Source organism: Petaurus breviceps, unplaced genomic scaffold, assembly GCF_028583685.1.
Source record: "Petaurus breviceps papuanus isolate PSGF00001 unplaced genomic scaffold, PetGlider_PUasm1.0 90895, whole genome shotgun sequence".
Taxonomy (NCBI): Eukaryota; Metazoa; Chordata; class Mammalia; order Diprotodontia; family Petauridae; genus Petaurus; species Petaurus breviceps.
The window spans coordinates 23,213,309-23,237,733 of NW_027187372.1; the positions used below are offsets into that span (position 1 = coordinate 23,213,309).

Consider the following 24,425-nt stretch of genomic DNA (forward strand, 5'->3'; position numbering starts at 1 on the left):
GCTGAAAGTTGGAGTGGTACTCTTTTAATACTTTATGTACTTCTCCAGGAAGATCAGTCTACATTTGGAACACAGATTAACACCAGTGTTAGAAATACAAACACTGCACCCTTGATGCAAGCAATTGTATGACTTCCCCTACTCTCCATTATGGTTGCAATTTTCAGTCTCATTCCTTGTAGCTGTTCATGGATATCTTCTCACCTTTTCAAAAGCTAAAAATTTTAACCAAAAACACATGACCCACCCACCAGTTTACATTGCCAATTTTCTTCACTATCTCTGTTCCTCTTGCCCTTCTTTAGTGATTTTGTTTTGTCTTGCCAGCTACCTTTTTCTTTTCCTTCTTGAAATGACCAATTCATCTCTAATCCTCTTTTTTCCCTCCTTAATTTTACTTAAGTCTTTCATATCCTTGTTCATTCTCGCTGATCTTACAATCTAGGAATAGAATATCAACTGATATGTCATCCTGGAGATTGTTTCCCTTCATGTTTTCTTCAACTCCTCTCAGTTTTTTTTTCCAAATTTCTTTTCCCCAAACAACCTCTCCACTAGTCCAAACTCCTCCAAGTTACCTAAATGATTTCCTTCTCCTTATTTGGTTCATATCTATGTCTCTTCCCTCACTTCTTCTATAACCTTCTCCTATGGAAGCAAGGAATAAACTTTACTAATTATATTTATAATCATGTGTCACCCAGACTTGGACTACAGGGGGATACAGGTGTGAACAATTCAAATAATCCAAATACCATTTACATTTAACTTTGGAGCATGCTTTTGTGCTTACATAGTATGTGAATGGGGATGGGCATGTGAGGTGTTCTGGGCATTTGCTTCTAACACAATAATAAAACCACATTGTGAGCATCTGACTCAGAAGGAAGCAGTTCTATCCTCTCCTTAATACTCAGATTATAGTTTAGTGGAAACTTAAACAGATATGTGAAGGGCTCTCTGTTCTAAGGACTTCCTTGCTAAGAGACAAGCCATAGGCCAAATTAAGAAAAAAAAAGAGTGAAAGAATACATTAATGTACTATGAAACAAGTCAATGGGGAGGTTGGTGCTTTGTAAATGAAAAATCAAGATTTTCTGCAGGTAAACAGCAAAGTACATGATAATCACAAAGTTTGTTGTAGGAGAGAAAAAAACAAAAAAATGTATAAATGACTATTTTCAACTCTGATGGCTTCAAATAATGTAAATAAGCAGGAAGCACTTACCTATGGTTTCAAAGATGAAAACTAGACTCACCAAAATCTTCCTCTATCTTAGAAAATGGGAAATCACATCTTTTGTAGCCAGGGCACCAACACAGCAATAATACTGCAGTGTTATCCAATGATAACAGGCAGAAGAGTAAATGAACCTGAGTCTACCCAGAGGGCCAGAAGAAACTGAGAACATCACAAGGTGAAAGATGAAGGATTTCTCTGTCTGGGTGATGGGAGCAGGTTGCCACAGGCTTCAAAAGAGCTTATTTCCCTTCTGAGGATAGGAAACAGTGTCATGTTGAGGACAGCTTGGAGGCATGGATAAAAGAGTTGGTTGGGAATGGATAGCGGGATCAAAGAGAAGCTCTACTTGGCAGTCCTGGAAGTGGAAAGTTGCATAGAAATGTGGGGAGGACTTCAAAGGCAGTGAAATAAGAACAATAAAAACATCAGCAGTTGTGAAAATGTGAAAGCCATCACGCTGGCTTTTTTTAGACAGCACTAGGACAACCAAAAATATTCTGAATTCACATCAAACCCTTTATACATACATAAAAGAGAGTCTCCCTAATTGGCCAGTTTGTAAGAAGAGAAAAATATGGCCATATTCCAAAGGAGTCCATGCTAACTTTGGGGACTTACCTTAAAGGTGAATATTTTCTCATAACCAATCTGTACAAAGTAAGGTTTTAGGCACTGTACTTTTGATATTTATTTGAAAACACATATTATACTCAAAAGTTACTTACTTGAGCTCCAGAATAACTGGTGAGATATTTGTTTTGGTTTGAAAATTAAAATGTAGAAAAACACTTTATTTTAGTAAATGCAAAAATATTTCCTATTTTTTTTTAGTAAATAATAGCAACATATAGGTATGAGAGAAATAATGCATTGGGAAATAAGCATAGGATCTCAGTTTTTAATTTAAGTTAGAATATAAAAGGAAACTATCCGTACACTATCCGTGGCATTGGAATCAGGAAGGGAGGGTTTTCCATGTATTTGGGTTCATCATTCTGAGCAAATCATTTAATATCTCTGTTTTCTAGGCGACTCCCTAAAACCTCAAAAGAGTTGGTCTGAATGAACTGAGGCAGTTCTTCCTTGGGACCTGTCCTCACCAATAAAACCATAGATCTCATAGATCTGGTCAAAATAATGATAATAACAATAATGATAATACCCCCAATTCATATAGTGCTTTAAGATTTACAAAGCGATTCTATCATAAGTACCCTGTGATGAAAGGAGAATAAGTATTAACCCCCCTTTACAGTTAAGGAAATGGAATCTCAGAAAAATTAAGGGACTTGACCAGTTTCACCAAATGTCAGAGGTAGAATTTGAATTCTGACCCCAAATTCAGTTTTTTTTGAGAGAAAGTTATATATATATATATATATATATATTTTTTTTTTATAAAGAAAATTTATAGGTAGGGATATTGCAGAAAAAAAGTATGATGCAAATATTTACATGCTATTCAACTCAACAGGCAGTTAATAAGGGCCTAGTTTGTATAGGATTGTGTATTTTACCAGAGATTCAAAGACAAAAAGAAAAATCACTGTCACCCTTAAAGAGATTATATCCACTTCATTAAATATTCATGTGTAGAAAATATACATTTTACTCTTGGAAAATATTTTAATAGAAGCCCGGTATAAATCAAGGAAACAAATCTTGTATTTTGATTTTTCTTACCCATCCATTTTTTTTTTAGCATTCACACTTAAGCATATCAGATACCATACATTTCCTTTCACTCTAGGTTGATAGGCTGAGTTGCACATCTGGAAGTTATAGGCAAAGAAACATTGCTATTTTTTACTTCCCTAAAAATTCCTTCTCAAAGATAAGCATGTTTATTAAAAAATTGATGTGGTTCTGATTCTCTTTATGGTATTTTTAGCTGGGCACTGAGTCAGTGCCATGCACTAAATACATAGTTATTCTGTATTAAAAAGATATCAAGAAGCCTTGGTACCTCCAATGGTTTTATGAATTGTTTTAATGGATTTAAGATCTCTCAAAATAATGTTAAATATACAAATGTTAAAAGTTATGACAATCCATAAGTAGCATTAATAATCTTTTATGGTACAAAAGGTAAAGTGATAGTTTCCCTAATTTTACAAAATTGTGTCATCTACTAAAAAGAAAACACCATTTTTATAGACATGTTTTAATTCTTCTATGTTTGAGTGGTTAGTGGAATTAGAGTATAGGCAGGGGCAAGGGTGGGGACCTTAAGATCATGCTGTATACATAGAACATCCTCATAGCAGAAATGCTCCTATTAGATATTGATGTGTTTACATAACTATCATATCTTATTAGTGAAGATTCAAATTTGATTTCCAGTTAACAAAGCATATATATTAAAGCTGAAAGTCTTGAAGATAGAATATTAATCAACTCTGATTTTCTTTGTAATGCAGAAATATGTTTAGAATTTAGAACCCCGGCAGGAATAGTTTGGAAGCTTGCTAATGTCATAGTAGAATAAGTAGGTGAGAAGATTGCGGGTAAAAGCAATGTCCTAGAGTGCAAGGGAAAGATCATTTAGTTAGAATTCAATTAAATTCAACAAGCCTTTGCTAACCACTCCTCACCTCCCCGTATGTGAAAAGAGCTGGGGAGACATAGAAAAAACAAAACAAAACAGTTGCCAACTTGGAGGAGCTTAAATTTTACTGGGGAAGATATATGCATATATAAAAATGGCTAAATAAACGGATGGAATAATAATAGCTTACATTTATATAGAGCTTACTGTGTGCCAGTTACTGTGCTAAGCCCCTTACAATTTTTATCTTATTTGATCCTAACGATGTGTGATTATTATCCCCATTTTTACAGATAAGGAAACTGAGGCAAACAGAGGTTAAGAGACTTGCCTAGCATCACACAGCTAGTGATTTTCTGAGGCTGGATTTAATTTAGTTCTTCCTGATAAAGCCTGGTGCTCTCTGGGCCACATCACATATCAATGTGGGTGTTTTTTTTTTTTTTTGTTTTAATTTTAGTGAGGTGGAGAGGGAAGGTTTTGTGAAAACTACTGAGGTGCCAGAAAAAGCCTGAGCTGAACCTTGAAAGGGAACTAGACCTTCCAAAGGGTGATGATTAACATCATCAGGAGAAGAGGGCAACGGGAGATAGAATGTTATGTATGGTTAACAGCAGTTCAGTTTGACTAGAATATAAGAATGTGGGAAAGGATGTAAAGTGAGTGAATGAAGTCTGGAAATATAGACTGGAGACAGATTGTGAAAGCCTTTAAATTCCAAGCTGAATAGTTTATATTCTGTCCTAGAGGCCATAAGGAGTCACTGAAGTGTGATGTGCATGCTAAGACCGATTCTTTAGGAATATCATTTTTGGCAGTTACCTGGAGAACGAATTAGAATTGGAAGTGAATGGAAGCAGGGAGACCTATCAGGAAAAATATGGATGAGAAATAAAACTGGGAGACTTTGGTTAAAATCCCAAATCTGCTATTTACTACTTTGATAATGTTGGGAAAAACAGTTTCTCAATTTCTTCATCTGCAAAAAGAATGAGTGATGATAGAAAATGATGTCTGAGATCCCTTCTAGCCAGAAATGTTATATTCCTAGTTAGATATAGCCTTTTCTGGGCTAAACACTTAAAACCCCAGCAGGAAGGGTCTACTTCACTGAGAACACTGCTTATGTTAGTGAGTAAATTCACATGTGTGTGAGTTTAACACTTTCTCTGTGTATGTTTTCACTATTTATGAAGCATTTTCTACAAACACCCCTTTATGGTAAGTAGTGTAAGCATTATTGTAATTTTCTACAGAAAAAGAGACTCACACTCATAGTCATGTAAGTGGGGAGCCCTAGAAGATAACCTAGGTCTTCTGCCTCCCCTTTTCCACTTTCCTACTTTACTTTTTAACATTGTGTAGACTATGCAAGTTTGTGTTTTTGCCTCTTCAGTAATGCATTGACATCATGTAGACAAAGCCACAATGCTCTAGAACTATCTCTTATTAAAGGATTGTAGGGGCTTACAACCCCCAAGAAATGCAGTGGACAGCTAGATCTTTCTTTTACCTTATAATACCTCAAAAATAGGCTTTTCAAGGAAACCATCATCCCTTTCTATTAAGACTTCAAAAAATAGCATTTCCAAGAGTGCCAACATATCACTGAAAAGTGAAAAATTCAGGAAGGCTACTCTGTACAATCTACCCAAGGCCAAATAGGAAGGTGGGATGATGCTGGTAAACTGGAATTGATAGCAGCAATAAGGAGTGCCTTGGAAAAAGACGGAGTAAAAAGAACTCATGTTTATACAGCACTTTATAAATTGCTTTCCTTATAATTACTCTGTGAAGTAAGTATTGCAAGTATTATTTTATACCCATTTTGCAGAGGAGGAAATGAAGGCTTTGAGCAGCAAAATTTAGGGATATAGTAAAAACAGTGCTACTTTTGGATTTAGACTTAGACATTGGTTGACCTTACCATGGGTAAGTCAGTTAATACTTTGACTCATAATTCTCTAAAGTGTAAAGGGGAAATAATTCAATAAACTGTGCTTTGTGTAGGATATACCCACCACTTAAAAAATGAAATAAAGTCAGTCTTGAGGGGGCTTATACTAGTCAGTAAAGGTGCAATATGTACCAAATAATAAAAAGTAATCTCAGGAGAGAGAGCATTAATACCCAAGGCAACAGGAGCAATAAACACTTGGTATTTATTTCATAAGGCAATTGTGAGGATTAAATGAAATAATATGTGTAAAGCATGAGATAATCACATAGCTTATTTGGGAAGCATGACTAACTCTAATTGACTATTGCATCTATATCTAGTGCTCTTTCCTTCTATTTATCTATCTATCTATCTCTTCATTTATCACATGGTTTGCTTATGCATTCATTCATTCATCTCATCTATCATTTTCCCCTTTATTCATCTACATATTATTTTTTTCAGTGAACAAAAATCTACTTTCTTTTCTTTCAACATCTTACAATTGAAAAAAAGAAAAAACTTTTTAAACAAATATACATAATCAAGCAAAAAAATTTCAAAACAATAACATCTGATTTCATAACTTATTCAATCATTCCCCAGTTGATGAGGGCCCACTTAGTTTCCAGTTCTTTCTTACCACAAAAAGGAGCTGCTATAAGTAATTTTATATATATGGATCCTTTTTTCCCACTTTTTTCTCATTCTTTGGGATACAAATACAATTCCATTGGTGGTTTCCAAAATATTAATAAATGTCTCAATTTGCAACTTGAGTCCTTTATTACCCTCTCAGGTGGTGGGTAACATGCTTCATCATTAATTTTCTGAAACTGTGGTTGGTTGTGTTGATCACCTTTCTTATGCCTTCCAAAATTGTTTTTTATTTTATTTTATTTTTTCTGCCTTTTTTTTGTGGAGGGAAATTGGGGTTGTGACTTGCCCAAGGCCACATGGCTAGTTTTTGTGTTAAGTGTCTGAGGCCACATTTGAACTCAGGTCCTCCTGACTCCAGGGCCATTGCTCTATTCACTACGCCACCTAGCCACCCCCAAAATTGTTAATCTTTATATTGTTATTGTATAAATTTCTCTGGTTCTCTCTACTTCATTCTGCATAAGTTCATATGAATGTCCCCAGATCTCCCTGAAATGATCTCCTTAATAATTTCTTGTGGTACAATAACATCTCATTTCATTTAGATTTCATAACTTATTCAATCATTCCCCAGTTGATGAGGGCCCACTTAGTTTCTAGTTCTTTCTTAGAAAAAGAAAGGAGCTGCTATAAGTAATTTTATATATATATATATATGGATGCTTTTTTTCCACTTTTTTCTTATTCTTTGGGATACAAGTAATAATACTATTATTAGGTCAAAAGATATGCACATTTAATGACTTTGGGGGCATACTTCCTGATTGCTTTCCAGAATGCTTGGATCAATTCACAACTCCCTTAATAGTGCATCAATGTTTCTATTTTCCTGTAATTCCCCTGACATTTGTTTTTTTTTCCTTTTTTGTCAGCTTTTCTAATCTGATAGTTGTGAGGTAAAACCTCATAGGTATTTTAATTTGCATTTCTCTAATTTTTAGCAGTTTGGGGTTTTAATTTTTTTCAAATGACTATTGATCACTTGGGTTTCTTCCTTAGAAAACTGCCAGTTCATATCCTTTGATCATGTATCATTTGGAATAATATTGAGTATATGCCTAATAATGGACCATATGTCTTTCACCTAAGAGGCTCATCACTAGAAAATTAGTAATTGGATTATTTTTTAAATTAGCCATAGCAACTCATGAAGATTTTCTACTAATGTGTGAAGTGATTACTATCATTACAGATAGAAGGGAATATCCATAGTGATTCTAATAGAACATTTAAGTTGCAAGAAATGAAATGATAATTTTTTGAGGATACTCAACACTTTGAATATCATCAGAAATGTTCATTGGTTTAAACAAACTGTGGACTGGACAGAGCACTGAAACTTGGAATCAGGGAGACCTGAGTTCAAATCTTGCCTCAGACACGTACTAGCTCTGTGATCTTGGACAAGTAACTTAACTGGTTTACCTCAGTTTCCTCATCAAAATGGTGATAATAACGGGACCTACCTCACAGGGATATAGTGAGGACAAAATAAAATAATACTTGTAAAGTGCTTACCACAGTGCCTAGCACATAGTAGGCACTATATAAATGTTATTATTGTTTTTATTTTTCTAAAGAGCTTAGCATCCAGTGAATATTTTTCATAAGAATTCATTGTTAATGAAAAAAGTAAGTCCATTTTTTATTCTAAATCAAAGGCATATGGCTAGTTAATATCCTTTCTTAGGCAACCCTCAAATTACATAGCTCAGTCATCCCTAGATTTTGGTAAGAGACGGAAAAATATTGGGGTAATGGAGGAAATGATAAGTATATTTTCTCATGTTTTCTATATAATGACATAGATTATTACCACCTTTTCTAATTCATTTGAGGTTTTATTTGTATTACATCTCTTATTTTTTTTTAACTCTCTTTACCTCTTCACCTTTCTTAAATTCATCCTTCTTTTCTCTATTCCTTTTCGGTAGTCTAGAATCCCTGGTAACCAGAAGGTATCATAGAGAAGAGCCTATGGAAGTGGGGGGGGGGAAGAATGGGATTATGGCCTCAGAGGCCATTTAGTTCAACTAAATGATTTTGAAGATGAAAAAAATGGGCAACAGGAAAATGGGCCTAACATCACTCAGGTAGTAAGCCTCTGAAGCAAGATTCGAAGTCAGGTGCTATGACTGTTCTGAGCTGCTATTCTTTGCATTTTTCAGGAGCTACCAGAAATCATGATCAAGTCACTGATTCTGGGTCTATGGTCAAAATGGCCCTGATGTACATGACTGACTTATGTTATTTGCAAAAGCCCTGCTTAAAAGCTTTGTGAGGAAGTGTACTGACTTGTGGTTTTATGAGAAACACGTCATGGGGGAGGGAAAGTCTAGTTGCTATAAAATGTGAACTGAGGGTTATAGCAGCTTGCTATGTTAAAGCCTGCAAGGTGGAGATAAAACTGAAGCAGCCACATCCTGTGACTACAAATTGTTTGAGCAGGCAGACTTTTATCACAGAGGAATAGTTAAAAGTATTTGTTCCAGTCCAAATAGCCATTTTAAAAAATCAGTCTCTAATATGGAACTGAAAATAACTTTTTTAAGTTTATGACTGAATGTCAACTTTATCACTTTCTTGAATGAAGCTCATGACTGTATAACCTGAGAATTATTTTTTTCCCTCTAGAAAGTCTTTAAGAACTAAAATGTGTCTTTCTAAAACACGTATAAATAGTAAGCATAAGTGTTTAGAGATTGAAGCCCTTCCCAATCTGGTTCCAATCTGTCTTTCCAGACTGATTTCACATGCTTCCTTCTTAACACACTTTACATTCTAGCCAACTAACTTACTTTCTATACCTTATATACAATATTCCATCTCCTTCCTCCATGCCTTTGATTGGACAGTACCACATGCCTTTAATACTCTCCATCCCATCTTTGGCCCCTTAACTCCCTTTGATGTTCATTTCAAGAATAAGTTTCACTGATTCTTATTTTGCTAGTGATCCCTTGCCCCCAGCCCCTACCTACACAATTACTTTTGATTTACTTTGTACATTTTTGTATTTACTTGTTTGTGTAAATTTTGTGTCCTATCCCATCTTTAAAAAGAAAGTAAGCTCCTTGAGGGCAGCAACTATTGACAACTAGATGACACAGTGGCTAGAGCATTGGACTCAGAGTTAGGGAGAATTGAGTTCAAATCTGGTCTCAGGTAATTATCAGTTGTGTGACCCTGACCGAGTCACTTTACTCTCTCTCTCTCTCTCTCTCTCTGTCAGTTTCATCATCTATAAAATGAATATAATAATAGCACCTACATCCCAAGATTGTTGTGAAGATAAAATGAGAAAATATCTATAGAACAATTTATTAACCATTTTGTAAACTCCATATAAATGCTATTATTAACTTTGTTTTTAATTTTAAAAAATTGTATCTGCAATGACTAGCCCAGTGCCCGACACATCTAGGCTCTTAACAATTCTCTATTGAATTGGAAAGGAAAATACATGTTTTTCTAGTGAACCATCCCTTTTTACATGGCAAAGGTGTGTTTTGAAACACATAGCATTGAGGTGATGCCAATTTCTGTGTAGAGTGGTTTTAGTAAAGGACTTGGCCTTTTAGCAGTGGTAGGAATGCCTAACTTCCCCTGGAAGTCAGATTTCTGTTAATGTTGATTTATAATGTTAATTATAAGGTCAGTGTGAATGAAGAAGTTGCTTATGTACAGTGGACGCCTGTTCCCTTAGTAAAGTTTTATATACTTTTTGTAGCTCAGAAAACTTTAAAAATTTTGAAAACCCAAATGCAATTCTAGTACTTCTTAAATTCAAATAAAAGATCTATCCTTTTCTCTCTAATCTTATCTGAAGCTTCCCAATACTTTTTAGGAAAAAAAAATAGAGTCTAAATCATCAATTCAAACATGGATTAAATAATTAAAAATTAAACAAAATCCAATTGTGCATATTGTGTAGGAAATCTGTTTTTAATCTAAATAAGGTTTTTCTTTAAATTTCCAAATATCTTTGTGCTACTAGAATCTAGCTGGGTCCGGAAAGAGAAGTTGCAAAATATTGTGAGAAAACAAATTTTGTCATTATTGTAATCTCCCCAAATGGAAATACCAGAAGTCTTACTGAAAGTTCTTTTTTGCAAAATGTTCAGCCTGTTTTGCAGAGCTTTGGATGCTTGTCAGCAGCTAGACCTATTCATTTCAAAAGAACCTCCATTGTTTAACTTCCCTTTCCCATGTCTAATTAACATATGGTTAATTAGTTTTGATGTTACTATTTGCTTTCTCCTTGCCTCACTGAGACATGTTTCAATACCAGTTCTTCCTAAGCCAGTGTTAAACAAAGGCCTAAGCTTTTTAAATACAAGTAACATGCTACCATGATTTAGATCAGATCAATGTCAACTTACAATTTCTTTGAATAGCTTTGTAATGGTATAATGATGCAGATATCAGTAATGGCTAACTATGTGGTGAACCTGCATAATAAAAAGCCTTTGATTCATGCCATAGAAGGATCAGTTGAAGAAGTTAGGGATGCAAAGCCTGGAGAAGAGAAGATTTGGGGTGAGATAATAGCTTTCCTCAAGTATGTAAATGTTTTTTACTTGGAAGGGTGATTAGATTTATTCTGGTTGCTCTGAGGGGAAAGAACTAGGAGAAATGGATGCTAGCAAGTCACTTGATTTTTCTGGAGTTCAGTTGTCTTATCTGTGAAGGAGTGGGTGGGTTAGTTGGCCCATGGTGAGGTACATTTTAGCTTTTAACCTATGTCAAAGAAACAAATATAGGTTGTAAGGAAATACTTCCTAACAGTTTGAACTATCAGAAAGGAGAATGGGTTACTTTGGGATGTAGTAAACTCCTTCTCTCTTGAGGTCTTTAAGCAAAGATTGGGTGGATGTACATTTTAGAGGGCTCCCTTTTCATGTATGGTGTGATGTTTAGTCACTTTTCAGTCATGTCTGACTCTTCATGATGCCATTTGGGGTTTTCTTGGCAGAGATACTGGAGTGGTTTGCCATTTCCTTCTTCAGCTCATTTTACATATGTGGAGACTGAGCAAGCCAGGTTAAGTGACTTGCCCAGGGTCACACAGTTAGTAAGGATCTGAGGCCAGAATTGAACTAAGGAGCGTGAATCATCTTGACTACAGGTCTAGCACTCCATCCACTGTGCCACCTAATTGCCATATATATATATATATATTTTTTTTTTTTTTAAAGTACATGTTAGATAGACCAAATGAACTCTGAGTTGTTTTATTTTTTTTCTCATTAAATTTTGTGATTGAGTGGTTGAACTGAATTGAATCTGAATGACTGGCGGGATCAAATTAACACAGAGTAAGTGGTTGGGCTTGTGGGATCACCTACATTTTTATTATATTTTTCAGGCAAGAAATAGAAAAGTGTAGGAATGGGCTATACATCCTAACGACTTTGTTTAGAAACCTGGCATTAGAGAAATTGGGAAAACTTGGCATAGTGGAATTAGGATTTTGTAGTCAGAATAAGAGAAATCTCACTTCAAATCCTGCCTTGGACATCTATCAGCTACATGATCCTTGGCAAGACTCTCTCTGAGCCTCATTTATTCATGTGTGAGATTAGGGGTGTGGACCAGATGGTCCTCAAGGTTCCTTTTAGTTCTAACTCTATGAACTTTGGATTATTCTTCTTGCTTTGTCCTCTTAGTCTCATTTTGGTGACCGGTCAACAGATAGCAACAGTAGAAAGCTATAGGTCTGTGATAAAGAGAGCTATCAATTATTATGTTACTTTTTAAATTTATTTTTATATTTTATTATTAAGCCATTTCTACAAGGTTTTATTATTTATAAAGCACTTTCCTCAGAACCATCCAATGGTGTGGACAATACTAGTATTCTGTTCATTTTAATGAAAAGAAGCTGAGATTCAGAAAGTTTAAGTGACTTACCCATGGCTAATCTATTTAAACCCATCTTTTTTTTTTTTTGCTTTTTGGTGAGCAGTTGGGGTTAAGGTCACATGTCTAGTTTTTGTGTTAAGTGTCTGAGGGCAGATTTGAACTTAGTTCATACTGACTCCAGTGCTGGTGCTCTATTCACTGCACCACCTAGCCGCCCCTAAACCCAATTCTTCTGACTAAAAATATGCTCTGTTTCCACAATAATCGATTTCTTAAATTAGGTGAAGAATAGTTCAGGTAGAGTAAAGGGCAAATGGAGAATTACATAGCATGAGGGAAAGGAAGCTTGAGGTGTGGTTAGAAATGACCCCATATGGGGTTTAAGGAATGTTGAAGGGGTCAAAAGTGGAACAAAGAAAAAAAAAGTTCAAGAATCCCTGTTTCAGAGGAACTGGTCTTGAATTCTGGCTCTATCTGTTACTACTGACCTTACTGAACCTTGTTGGGTCTAGGTTTCCTTACCTCAAAAAAGAAGAGGTTATGTATGCTACAGAGACTATGAAATATCTTCTAGCTTTTAACCTATGCTCCTCTGAAACACCACTTTCAAATATTATCCCTCATTAAGACAGGATGGTGGAGGAGAGAACATTTCTGACTATGAAATATGAATCTTCTCTATGTGATTGGTTTCCTTCATGGGATGTGGTAAATGATATAAAAGCTCTTCTCTTGTCCTTTGACAAACCAAGTTAATGGTTTTCTTCAGTTCCTCTCCCACCCTTTCCTGTCCTTCACTCCTGTGAGTAGGTGGTTAGTACTTAAGGTTGTATAGACATAAAAAAATCTAAGTGGAACTGGTTGTTAAATGGTGAAACATGGTAGCACCAATCTTTCCATCTTGTGCTATTTTCTGAGAAGTATTGTTAATTCTGGATTTTGACTGAAGGACTTAGTGACTAATTTCTTTTCTCTTGGCCAACTCTTTGAAATAATTAGAAAGAAAACCAATGAACTAAAACTTCATTTTAGGGCAGTAGGAGTACTTGAAGGGAGACACTTCACTAAGCATTTGCAAATATCCAATTGAATAATGTCCATGGACCCTTAGAAATTCCCACCAGGTTAGGGAAGAGCACGAGATCAATGACTTTGAAGCCAGAGAACCTTAGTTTAGAGGCCAGGCCTGAAATTTAATAGCTATGTGGCCATCAACAAGTGAAATTATTTCTTTAAGCCTCAGTTTCTTCTCTGGTAAAATGAAGAGATTTTCCTAGATAATATTTAATGTTTGCTTTTTCCAGACTCTAAGTACTACAAATTTTTATTTATTGGTGATAATGAATTGGGAATCTTCTTTTTGTTAAAAAAAAGTGAATTTTCCTTTTTGGAAACACAAGAATATCATTAAAACAAATGTGCACACCAGAAAACTTAAAAGTAGGGATTTTTACTGGTTTGAATAGATTAGGAGAAATGAGATCAGAGTTTCCTGCAGTTGTAAACTCAGAGACTGTTAGGCCAATGGTGAGGTGTGGGCTTATGCTCGGTTCTTCATGAGACTAACAATATATTTTAAGGAGGAAGCACCAAATAGCATGGTCAGTGTTGGTTTTATTTAAATAATTTTTATCAATTATTAGGCATTTATTTCTTTCCCTTTTCCCATTTCCTAATAGTGTTTTCATAATTGCAAAACTGGTTATATTTTAAAACATCTTTTCACTAACTATATTGTTAGAAACTAGTTTACATAATTGTAACAGAAAGTTTGTAGATAAAGATGAATATCACTATTTAGATGAAGACTTTCTCTAAGACTTAAGTTGAAGAAAAGGTACTAAATCTATGTTGGTAGAAGGAGTTTCTTCAGCAGGGGTCCACCTATACCAATGCAATCACAAATCTACGCTGTATTTCACCAACTTAATTTTATCTTTTTCATCAATCCAATTCATCATGCTTTTGTTGAGTTCCTGCTATGTATTAGGTGGTTCAGTGGATAGAGTACTGGAAGACCTGAGTACAAATATGGCCTTGGACACTTACTAGCTATGTGATCTGGGGCATGTAACATTGTCCCTTTTTCTGCCTCAATTTCTTCATCTATAAAATGGATATAACAATAATAGTATTTAACCATCAGGGTTATTGTGAGCAAAAAATGAGATCATATTTGTAAAGTGCTTTTCAAACCTTAGGTGCTATAAAGATATTTTCTATTATCAGGTATCGTGGTAGGATCTACTAATAGTAAGACAAATATGCAAAGGGCTTACATTTTGCTATCAGTATATAGTATATATGTGTATAAAGCAATACTGCATACACATATACACACATGTACACACATGCACACACATGCACACTTACACGATCATAATACAATGTTATTTTGGGGTGAGGTGTCACTAACATTAAGATGGCCTTCAAAGGCCTCCTATAGGAGGTGACATCTAAGTTAAGCTTTAAAGGAAGCTAAGGAGACCAATCCAAGGGAATGGGGCAGCTCATACAAAATCACAGATGTGGGAGGTGGAATGTTATCCCTTTCAAGTAGCCTGACCAGTGTCTATGTTTTCTGACCTTAAAGCAAAGGTAGTAGGGTCAAAGGAAAAGAACATTGTCTCTGGTGTCAGTGGTGCTGGACTTGAATCCCACTTCTTATGCATAGCGCCTTTGTGATTTTTAGGTGAGTTAATTAACATCCCTCAGTATTAGTTTTCTCATGTAAAAAATGAAGGCTGGACTAGATGCCCTCTGAGGTCCCTTCTTGTTTGAGGGCCATGATTCCAATATATGGTCATACGCATTGGCTTGCTTGAGATTTCTCAGAAAGTCAGACAATTAAAACAGTGGAAAGGTCAAGAATCACTGTTCTGAATCTCTATATGAAGATGGTATCCTGTATTTTTGTTTTCAGTGACAACACTTTACTTTCCCACTTTTTAAATGGTTTTCTTCATGGTAAAAAAAAAAAGTGAACATAAGAAACAATAACCTTTTAAAGGTGTATTCATCTTTAAATCTTATTTATTTATTTTTTATTTTAAAAATGTCTTTATTTTCCCCAAGCTATATGTAAAAACAATTTTAACATTTGTTTATAAAACTTTGAGTTCTGAATTATCTCCTTCCTTCCCTCCCTATGCCCCTTCATTGAGAAGGCAAAGAGTTCAATATAGGCTATACATATGTAGTCATGTAAAACATATCCATAACAGTCATGTTGTGGAAGAAAGCATAGACCGAAAAAAAGACTCTCAAGAAAAATAAAGTTAAAAAAGTATGCTTCCATCTATATTTAGACACCATCAGCTCTTCCTCTGGTGATGGATAGCATTTTCCACCAAAAGTCCTTCAGGGTTGTCATGGATCGTTGTATTGCTGAGAATAACCAAATAATTCATAGCTGATCATCCCACAATATTGCCGTTACTTTGTACACAGTACATTTATTTCACTTTGCATCAGGTCATGCAAGTCTTTCCAGGTTTTTCTGAGAATATCCTGCCCATCATTTCTTATAACCCAATAGTACATAGCACATGTACAATAGCACATCATGATCATATACTACAACTTGTTCAGCCATTTCCCTATTGATGTATATCCCCTCAATTTCTAATTCTTTGCTGCAGTAAAAAAGCTGCTATACATATTTTTGTACATAAAGATACTTTTTCTTTTCCTTTTTAAAAATTATCTCTTTTGGGAAACAGATCTAGGAGTGCTATTGTTAAGTCAAAGGGTATGCATGATTTTATAGCACTTTGGGCATAGTTCCAAATTGCTCTACAGAATGGTTGAATCAGTTCACAATTCCACCAAAGTGCATCAATGTCTCATTTTTCCCCCACATTCCCTCCAACCTTTATCATTTATCTTTTCTATCCTATTAACCAATTTAATAGGTATGCGGTAGTACCACAGAATTGTTTTAATTTCCTTTTTTGCAATAGTAAGAGTATTTTTTTTTCATATGGCTCTAGATATAGCACCTGAAAATGGATTTATCTTTTGATCATTTATCACTTGGGGAATAGTTCTTATTTTTTACAAAATTGACCCAATTCTCCATATGTTAACGTCTTTTTAATTTTTTTAGTAGGAATTAGTAATATAGAAATAATGTGCTTCAAAATCATGGAATACAATTTAGTAGAAAGGGGCAGGGAATACGCATTTAAGTGCCTATTATGTACCAGGTACTCTGTTAAGTTCTTTAAAATATCTCATTTGATCCTCCCACTAACACTGTGAAGTAGTTGCTATTATTTTCATTTTACATTGATGAAACTGAGCAGGCAGAAATTAAGTGACCTGCCCAGGGTCACACAGCTACTAAGTATCTGAGGCTGGATTGGAACTCATATTTTTCTCCCTAGTGCTCTATTCACTGTACCACTAAGCTTATTTCCTGGGTGGAAATGTGGGTAACAAAAAAAAGGGGTAGGCAGCAGATGTGAAAACAGAAAGAAAATTTATTTTTTCCATAGAGATAAAACCCCCATGAACTATAAAGAACTATCATTCCCTACCTTTTTATTTGATACATTCTGAATCTTTCCACCTTCAATTTCTGAATTAAAATATATAATAAATATGTATTATATTATTGTTATATATACATGCATATGTACATATATGTATATGCATATGCATGTGTGTGTATTTCCCTTTTGGTCTGTTGACTGTTTCTTACTTTCTCCCCTTCAGGATGGTTTGGCTTTACTATCAATTCTACTTTGGCTATCAGTCTTAATTATATGTAAATTTAAGAAATAGTTTCATTTTTCCTTCAATGAACAACTTAGAAATGAAATTATTTGTCTAGAACCCTTAGATTATAATAGGAATACTTGACCATTATTTCTAGTTTGGACCAGAGATCACCAGATTCTGTTTCTATTTATAATGAATACCTCCCTCCCTACTTAGAATACATACGATGGCTATTGTGTCCATATCACAAAAAGGAGTACATGTATTTGTCCAAGGTCAAACAGTGAAATTACTTTCTAGCTTAGAAACAGAACATCTGGGTCCTGCCTCTCAGAGCCTGACTCCTACCTTTACACCAAACCCATTAGGACCACTAACACCACCCCTCAATAGCTAAAAGCATTCTCTTCATACAATACACCCAGCAGGTCAGATTTAGCCAAGTAGCTTAGTTCTGTGTTAGACCAAGCTCCACAGACCTGAGACCTGCCGAGTACACCTGCTCCCCTTCATACTTAACTGAATTTCATTCTTTTCAATCCATTAACAGAATTCAACCAAACCAGAGGAAGTAACTATTTGAATAATACTGGCCTCTAAGTTTCTGTAAAATTTCATTTTTTCCCCTCCAGAATACTGAGTTCTTTCAGTTACCAGATCCTCTTATTTAGTGAAACAATCTTTAAATGTTTTGTGAATTATGTGGTAGAGGAAAATAATTCAAAAGAATTAGTATCAATTATCATCATTTTGAGATGTTACCCAGATTCTGTCAATTTAAAACAGATACTACTAATGAGGTCTAGAAGAAATTGGGGGCTGGAGTTTGGAGTCATGGAATTTGATTCAAGCTACCTCAGTGATCAAATATATGGCTTTTGGAAAATCATAGAGTTGTTGTGAGACTACATGTAAGAAGCTATCTTACTTGGCATAGATGACTTGCTCATCAAACTTGCAGATGACATAGAGATAAGGGACAGCCAACATACCATAAGAGAATTCATATCCAGAATTGTGTTTGTAGACTAGAAAATGGAGCTGAATCCATAAAGATGTAATTTGATAAGCAATAAAAAAGACTCACTTGGCTTCAAAAAATAACTTTCACATTTATGGGATAGGGGAAGGATAATGATACAGTAATTCGGAAAAATATCTGGGGATTTAAGTAAAGTAAGCTCAAAAAGAGCAATCAACAGTGTGATGTGGCAGTCAAAATATCTAATGTGATCTTGAGTAGCATTGAAAGGCACATCTTTCAGTGATAAGGAAGTATCAATCCTTGCTCTGTCCTAGTCAAATCTTATGTGGACGATCAATAAAGTTCAAGGACATTGATAAGCTAGGAAACATCAAGAGAAGGGCAACCATGAATGATGAAAGACTTAATTCCATGATACATGATGATCAGTTAAAGGAATTGAGGATTCTTAGCCTGAAGAAGAGAAAACGTGGAGGATGTGATAACTGTTCTCAAATATCGAAAAGTACTTTATGTGGATGAAGGATTAGATTTGTGCTATTTTACCCCAGAGACTAGAACCAGGAAATAAGTAGAGGTTGCAAAGAGGTAAATTTCCTACTGTCTTAACAGTTAGACCTGTTCAAAAGTGGACTGGGCTTTTGGGTGCAGTAAATTATCCCTCCCTCCTTGGGGGTATGCCAATAAAGGCAGGATGATCACTTGTTTGGCATGTTACAGTGGTGATTTCTTTTTTAGTATGGCTTGTAATAAATTGTTCTGGAGGTCACATCTGACTCAGAAATTTTATGCTTTTGTGACTTCATTTATTTATCTTCCTATTCTGTCTCTTTGATTAGACCATAAATTCCGTAAGGGCAGGCAGCATATCTTTTATCTCTGTGTCTCTAGCACTTAGCCCTCTACATTTAACATAGTTGGTACTTTAATACTATTGGTGTTCATGTGTGATGATATATAATTTTACTTCCTATTTATCATTGTTCAGTTGTTTCAGTCATGTCTGACTTTTTGTGACCCCATTTGGGGTTTTCTTGACAAAGAACTTAAGCGGTTTGCCATTTCCTTCATCAGCTCATTTTACAGATGAAGAAACTGAGACAAACAAGGTTAAGTGAGTTGCTTAGGGTCCCACATATAGTGTCTGAAGGCCAGATTTGAACTCAGGAAGACTCATCTTCCTGACTCCAGGTATAACATACTTTTCTATTTAAACCTTGTCATTAATGTGATATTTTAATGTCTTGGAGAGAGGGTAATCTTTAAAATCAGAGGACCTCGCTTCAAGACTTGATTCAGATGCCTGCTAATTATGTGATATCAATCAGCTAGGTTTTTTTTGTTTTTGTTTTGTTTTTATCAAGCACCTAACTACTATGTGCTAAGCTCTGTGCTGAGCACTGGACAATTTATTTAAAGTCTCAGTGCCTTAGACAACTCCCTAAATTTCAAGAGATATGATCTGTATCCTTGGAGAGAGTGTAGGGAATCTGAAGATCTATGCACTGATTAAATCACATGTCCTGAAAGAAACATCAAAAAAAGTCTTGCTCTAAACAAGACATAATTTAGTTCTTGGAATGGATGCTCTCTTTTCTCTTTGGTATAGATGTGTACTGGTTCCTAATTTGGGAGGAATAGTACCTCTCATGAAGTAAAATGACCAATATAAAGGTCTCAGAATTTTCCTAACATGCTATAGTAAATTTATTCTTGCGAAACAGCCCTGAATATATATTAATGTGAGCTCCCTATAATGAAAAGGGGGAAGAAAGGGAAAAAGCTACATTAAGTTAAAGGTAGAAAAAATAATTACTGGTTCTACTTAAGGGTGATTGAAGATAATATGGATAAATAACAGATAACAAAACTACCATGTATATCAACAATAAGGCAAGGGAAATATAAAAATGAAAGTATAGGTTGTAGGAACCATTAGCTGATATTGGTTAGACTGTAACTAGAAGAATGTGTCCTATTTTGGGTTAAGAATATTAAGAATTTCCAGAATGGGTCAGATTCAAGATCCATTCAAACCAGAATTCTATTTTTTTTCTGAGAGACACACTCAGTAACAGAGAATTATAGAATATCATTACTAAAGAGAATCTCAGAAATCCTCCAATCTGAGCTCTTTTCATTGTAGATGAAGGAAATAAAGTCGAGAGGTTAAGGGAATTTCTTCTTATGGTAAATCTAATGTGAGAACTAGTTTCACACCATGTTATGGACATTTATCTATGTGATTAGTAAGGGCTTTCCTTATTCCTTGATTTCAGTATCACATATTGGGAGAAGGAGGGCTCAAAATATTTTATTTTATTTTATTAGACTATTGTCATGCATAATTAATTGAAACTTAAAAAAATTCTCTGTTTTGTTTCCCTAAGTCAATGTCCAGAGTTCAGAGTTGCCTAAGGCACTGAGAGCTTAAAAGTGTTGTCCATAGTCAAACATCAAGGATACATCAAAATAAGGACTTGAACCAATTCTTCTTGATTCTAAGGCTGATATTCTATACAGAACAACCTTACTACTGCTCACCTCTTCTTCTGCAAGAGAGATAGATCAAGTGCATTGGAGAATTCATGGTGTGATATTATGAATAATTTGAAAAGAAAGAAATCACTTTTGCTGGGCAGTGTCCGAGCAGGCTTTAAGGACTGGATAGCATTTGAGTTGACTCCTGAGGAAAGGAGGGACAATGACAGATGGAGATGGCAAGGGCTCATTTCTGGCATGGCAGACAGTGTGGGCAAAGCCATGGAAACAGAAGAAGGCAGAAAGAGAAAAGATGTGAGGGATACTGTGAAAGTACAAATGATAGCACTTGGCATTTAGTTAGATTTGTTGGTGAGGGGAAAGGAAGAGTGAAGTTATGAAATTGGGTGACTGGAGAATGTAATATTCGTAAGGGTTAGGACTGTGTCACTTTTTGTTTTTGTTCAGTACTTGGCCATTGCAGACTGAGCTAGAAGGATAGTGGCACCATTCATGGGAATATAGAAATCAAGTAGGGAAACAAGTTTGGGGTAGGGAGGAGGTTGAGAAATTCAGTCTTGAATAGGTAGAATTTGAACTCCCACCAGCACACTTAGTTACAATTAAACAGGAAGTAGCTGAAAATATGGAACTAATGCTCTGTTATTATGAATGGGGTGGAGATATAGTTCACAGGATTATAGAATTAGGAATAGAAGAGAATTTAGAGATCATCTAGTCCAGCCTCTTTATTTTACAGATAAGGGAACTAAGGCCTTGAAATGTAACTTATTCAAAGTGACAATAATAGTACTTTAGTACAGTTGGGAGGATACTCTGTCTTCAAATCTAATGATCTTTACATGACATATCTGCATAGGGCTTATAATTAAATAAATTGGCAGAAGAACTATAGAACTCTTTCTCTTAAGGTACATACACAGGCATCCAGGAGGCCAAAGATTACAGCACTGGCCTTGTAGTCAAGAAGTTCTGAGTTTAAATTTTATTTCACATACCAGCTATGTGACCCTGAACAAGTGACTTAATCTTTCAGTTTTAAGATTTATAAAATAAGGGGGTTTGACTTGATGGCTTCTAAGGACACTTCCAGTTGTGAATCTGTGATCCTATGAACTCAATTCTAGGATAGGTGGAAGATGAATAATTGAAAATAGGAAAACTCCATATCTCATATTAGTAAATAGGTTGAACTTCCTTCTTTCATAAAACTTTGACTAGACCATTTAGCAAACAGTAAGATGGACTCTTAAAATACATTAATCTCATCAGCAAGTCAGTAAACATTTATTAAGCACCTACTGTGTGCCAGACACTTTATTAAATTTCTAGGGATAAAATTTTTTAGGGGGAAAGTCAGTCTTACCCTCAAGGAGCTTATAATTGAATGAGGGAAGACAAAAAAAGCAAGCTAAAAAAGGGGGGCAGGAAGGAAAGATACCCTGCATATCCCCTAGTGGGGGGACAACAGAGCAAGATGGAAGTATCTAAAGAAGTACAGCTGGTGGGAAATGAAGTGATAGCAGGCCTAGGCACCTTCCTTAAATAGAGGTTCAGGGAATAGCTCTCCACTCAGTCTTTGAATCAGAGGAGCTCAGGGCAGAGGTATGAGTCCAAAGATTGATGGGATCTTACAGGATAAAGAAATTATACCTGGAGCATGTTGGGGAAGTCCAAAGAATTGAAAGAAGGTGGGAAATGAAATTAATACATACATGACATGTAGCATATGTGCACAGGTATATACATATACACAAATGTATACACATTTACAGAAGCATATATCTGTGTGTGTGTGTGTGTGTGTATATATATATATTCTACTTTATTGGCTCTTCTTTTTTCTGAGAGGCAATAATACTAAACAAGGAGAATGATTAAAAGAAGGCACATAGAGTACACAGAAATTACAAAAGGCAGACAATCATAAAAAAGGTAGAAAAGAGCTTTAAAATGAACAAAATCACCCCATAACGCATGTAGTGTATAATTACTTGGTGGGGACTTTCTCCACCTACATAGATTGCAGCCAGATTCAGAGGGCTGCCTATGAATCAGAGAAGTTAAGCAATGGCCGTGGTCATAAAAGCTAATAAATGTGAGACGAATAATTGTAACCCATTTTCTTCTTCCTTGCTCCAAATGTAGGGGCAGCTAGGTAGCACAGTAGACCAAGTTCTGGCCTGGAGTCAGGAAGGCCTGAGTTAAAATCTTGCCTCAGACACTTGATGACTCGGGGCAAGTCATTTAACCCTGTTTACCTTAGTTTCCTCATCTGTAAAATAAGCTGGAGATAGCAAACCACTCCAGTATCTTTACCAAGAAAACCCCAAATGGGGTCACAAAGAATTAGACACAACTGAAAATGACTAAACAGCAACAAACTCCAAATGCAATTCTTGATCAGTTGTTCCTTGTAAGATGAAGTGGACAGAATTTATTTCTCCCTTTGAATTTCCTTTTTATATTTCTCTAATGTAGGCCATGGGAAATCAGGAACTAATTGAGATCACTGTTGCCATGTTTAAAAAGAGACTATGAGAATATGGAAATGCAATTTATGGGAAATGATTCAAATAGGAGGGAGTGGAAATTGGATACTGCTTTCGAAATTTTAGCGTCTGTGTTGAAAGAGAAGGCAGATGTGGGTTCTGTTTCAATTGTGAATCTCTGGGCAAGTACATAGACTTCTGGGGAGAAAGAAATTCTTTTCAGATATTGCGTTAAAAAAATTCTATCCCCAGCATTGAGCACATTGCTTTATACGTAGCAGGTGTGTAGTAAGTATTTATTGAATGAATGGATAGGTGGATTACGCCTCCATCTTTGTTACTAGTGACAAAGTCCTAATACTTTCAGAAAAGTCATAATTTATACATATTCAGAGAATGCCTGAAATGTTTCTAAAGAAATACAATTTTTCCTTATTCTTATACTCCTACCTCTTCTGTCATTAACTAGCTCTGTGACTGGGCAAGTTATTTAACCTCTCTAGGACTCTAACCATTACAAAAAGAGATTGAAGTAAATGGCATCTAAGATTCTTCTGAGAACTAACAATCCTTCTGTACTTCTATTTCAGTTGTTAGGTCTATGTCTTGACTATCATAATCTTTATATACTTTTATGATTGTTCAATTTATGCCTCCATGATCATAATCCTCTTTGTATTTCCTATTGGTTATAGAAATGGGTATGGGGAGGATGGGGAGAGAAGGATCCCTAAATAGTCCTCTCCCTTCAAGTGGGCTGTTCATTTCATTTATTCAAATAATCTACAGGTCTGTGAATAGTGGGGACTTTAAGTACTTCCAAGTCTTAAAGACTTCTGATTGATGAAAATAAAGAAGAAATACAATGAAATTAACTGGTTGAGGCAGGGATCTAACAATGACTGTCTTAACATGGGCATTCTAAGCTAAGTTATTGGACCTGTACGTTCTATGATTCTTAAGAGCATGGACTGGTTTTGCCTTAGCACAGAATTCATCATCCAATAGGAATTTCGTAAATGCATTATGAATTATATTATCCATAAACCTATGATTCTGGTCCCAAGAAGAACCATATGAGAATGTGGATTCAAATCCTTCTCCAATACTAAAAAGATAATTGAGAACACATGCTATATTGATTCACTGTACTAATAATGGTACATTTTCATTACGTATCCTAATATATTTTCAGGAATAGTAATGATCATAGCTCACATTTATATAACACTTTAAATCTTGCAAATAACTTTCCATATAATACCTTATTTCATCCCCACAATAACCCTGTGAGGTAAATGCTATTTTTGCCCATTTCACAGAAGAGGAAAATGAACTTGGGAGAGATTGAATGACTTGGTATAGGCCACACAGACAGTAAGTGTCTGAAGAGAAATTCAAATTCAGATCTTCATGTAGATCAGGGGTTCTTAACCTTGGGGTTCATGGACTTGTTATTTTAAAAA

The 24,425-nt window shown here is 35.3% G+C and overlaps 2 protein-coding genes across 4 annotated transcripts in view; one reads left to right on the forward strand and one right to left on the reverse strand.

Annotated features, from left to right (window-relative positions):
* ATP6V1G3 (ATPase H+ transporting V1 subunit G3) overlaps positions 1-1,521 on the reverse strand; it is a 195,288-nt gene extending 193,767 nt beyond the window's left edge. Inside the window, exon 1 of one of the 2 annotated variants that reach the window (XM_069074500.1) lies at positions 1,229-1,504. The gene's annotated coding sequence lies outside the window, so the exon portion shown is untranslated. Of the gene's footprint in view, positions 1-1,228 lie in introns of both variants that reach the window. The other variant, XM_069074501.1, reaches the window with a different exon arrangement.
* Positions 1-24,425, forward strand: part of PTPRC (protein tyrosine phosphatase receptor type C) — a 144,869-nt gene that overhangs the window by 16,861 nt on the left and 103,583 nt on the right. The gene's annotated exons all lie outside the window — the stretch shown is intronic.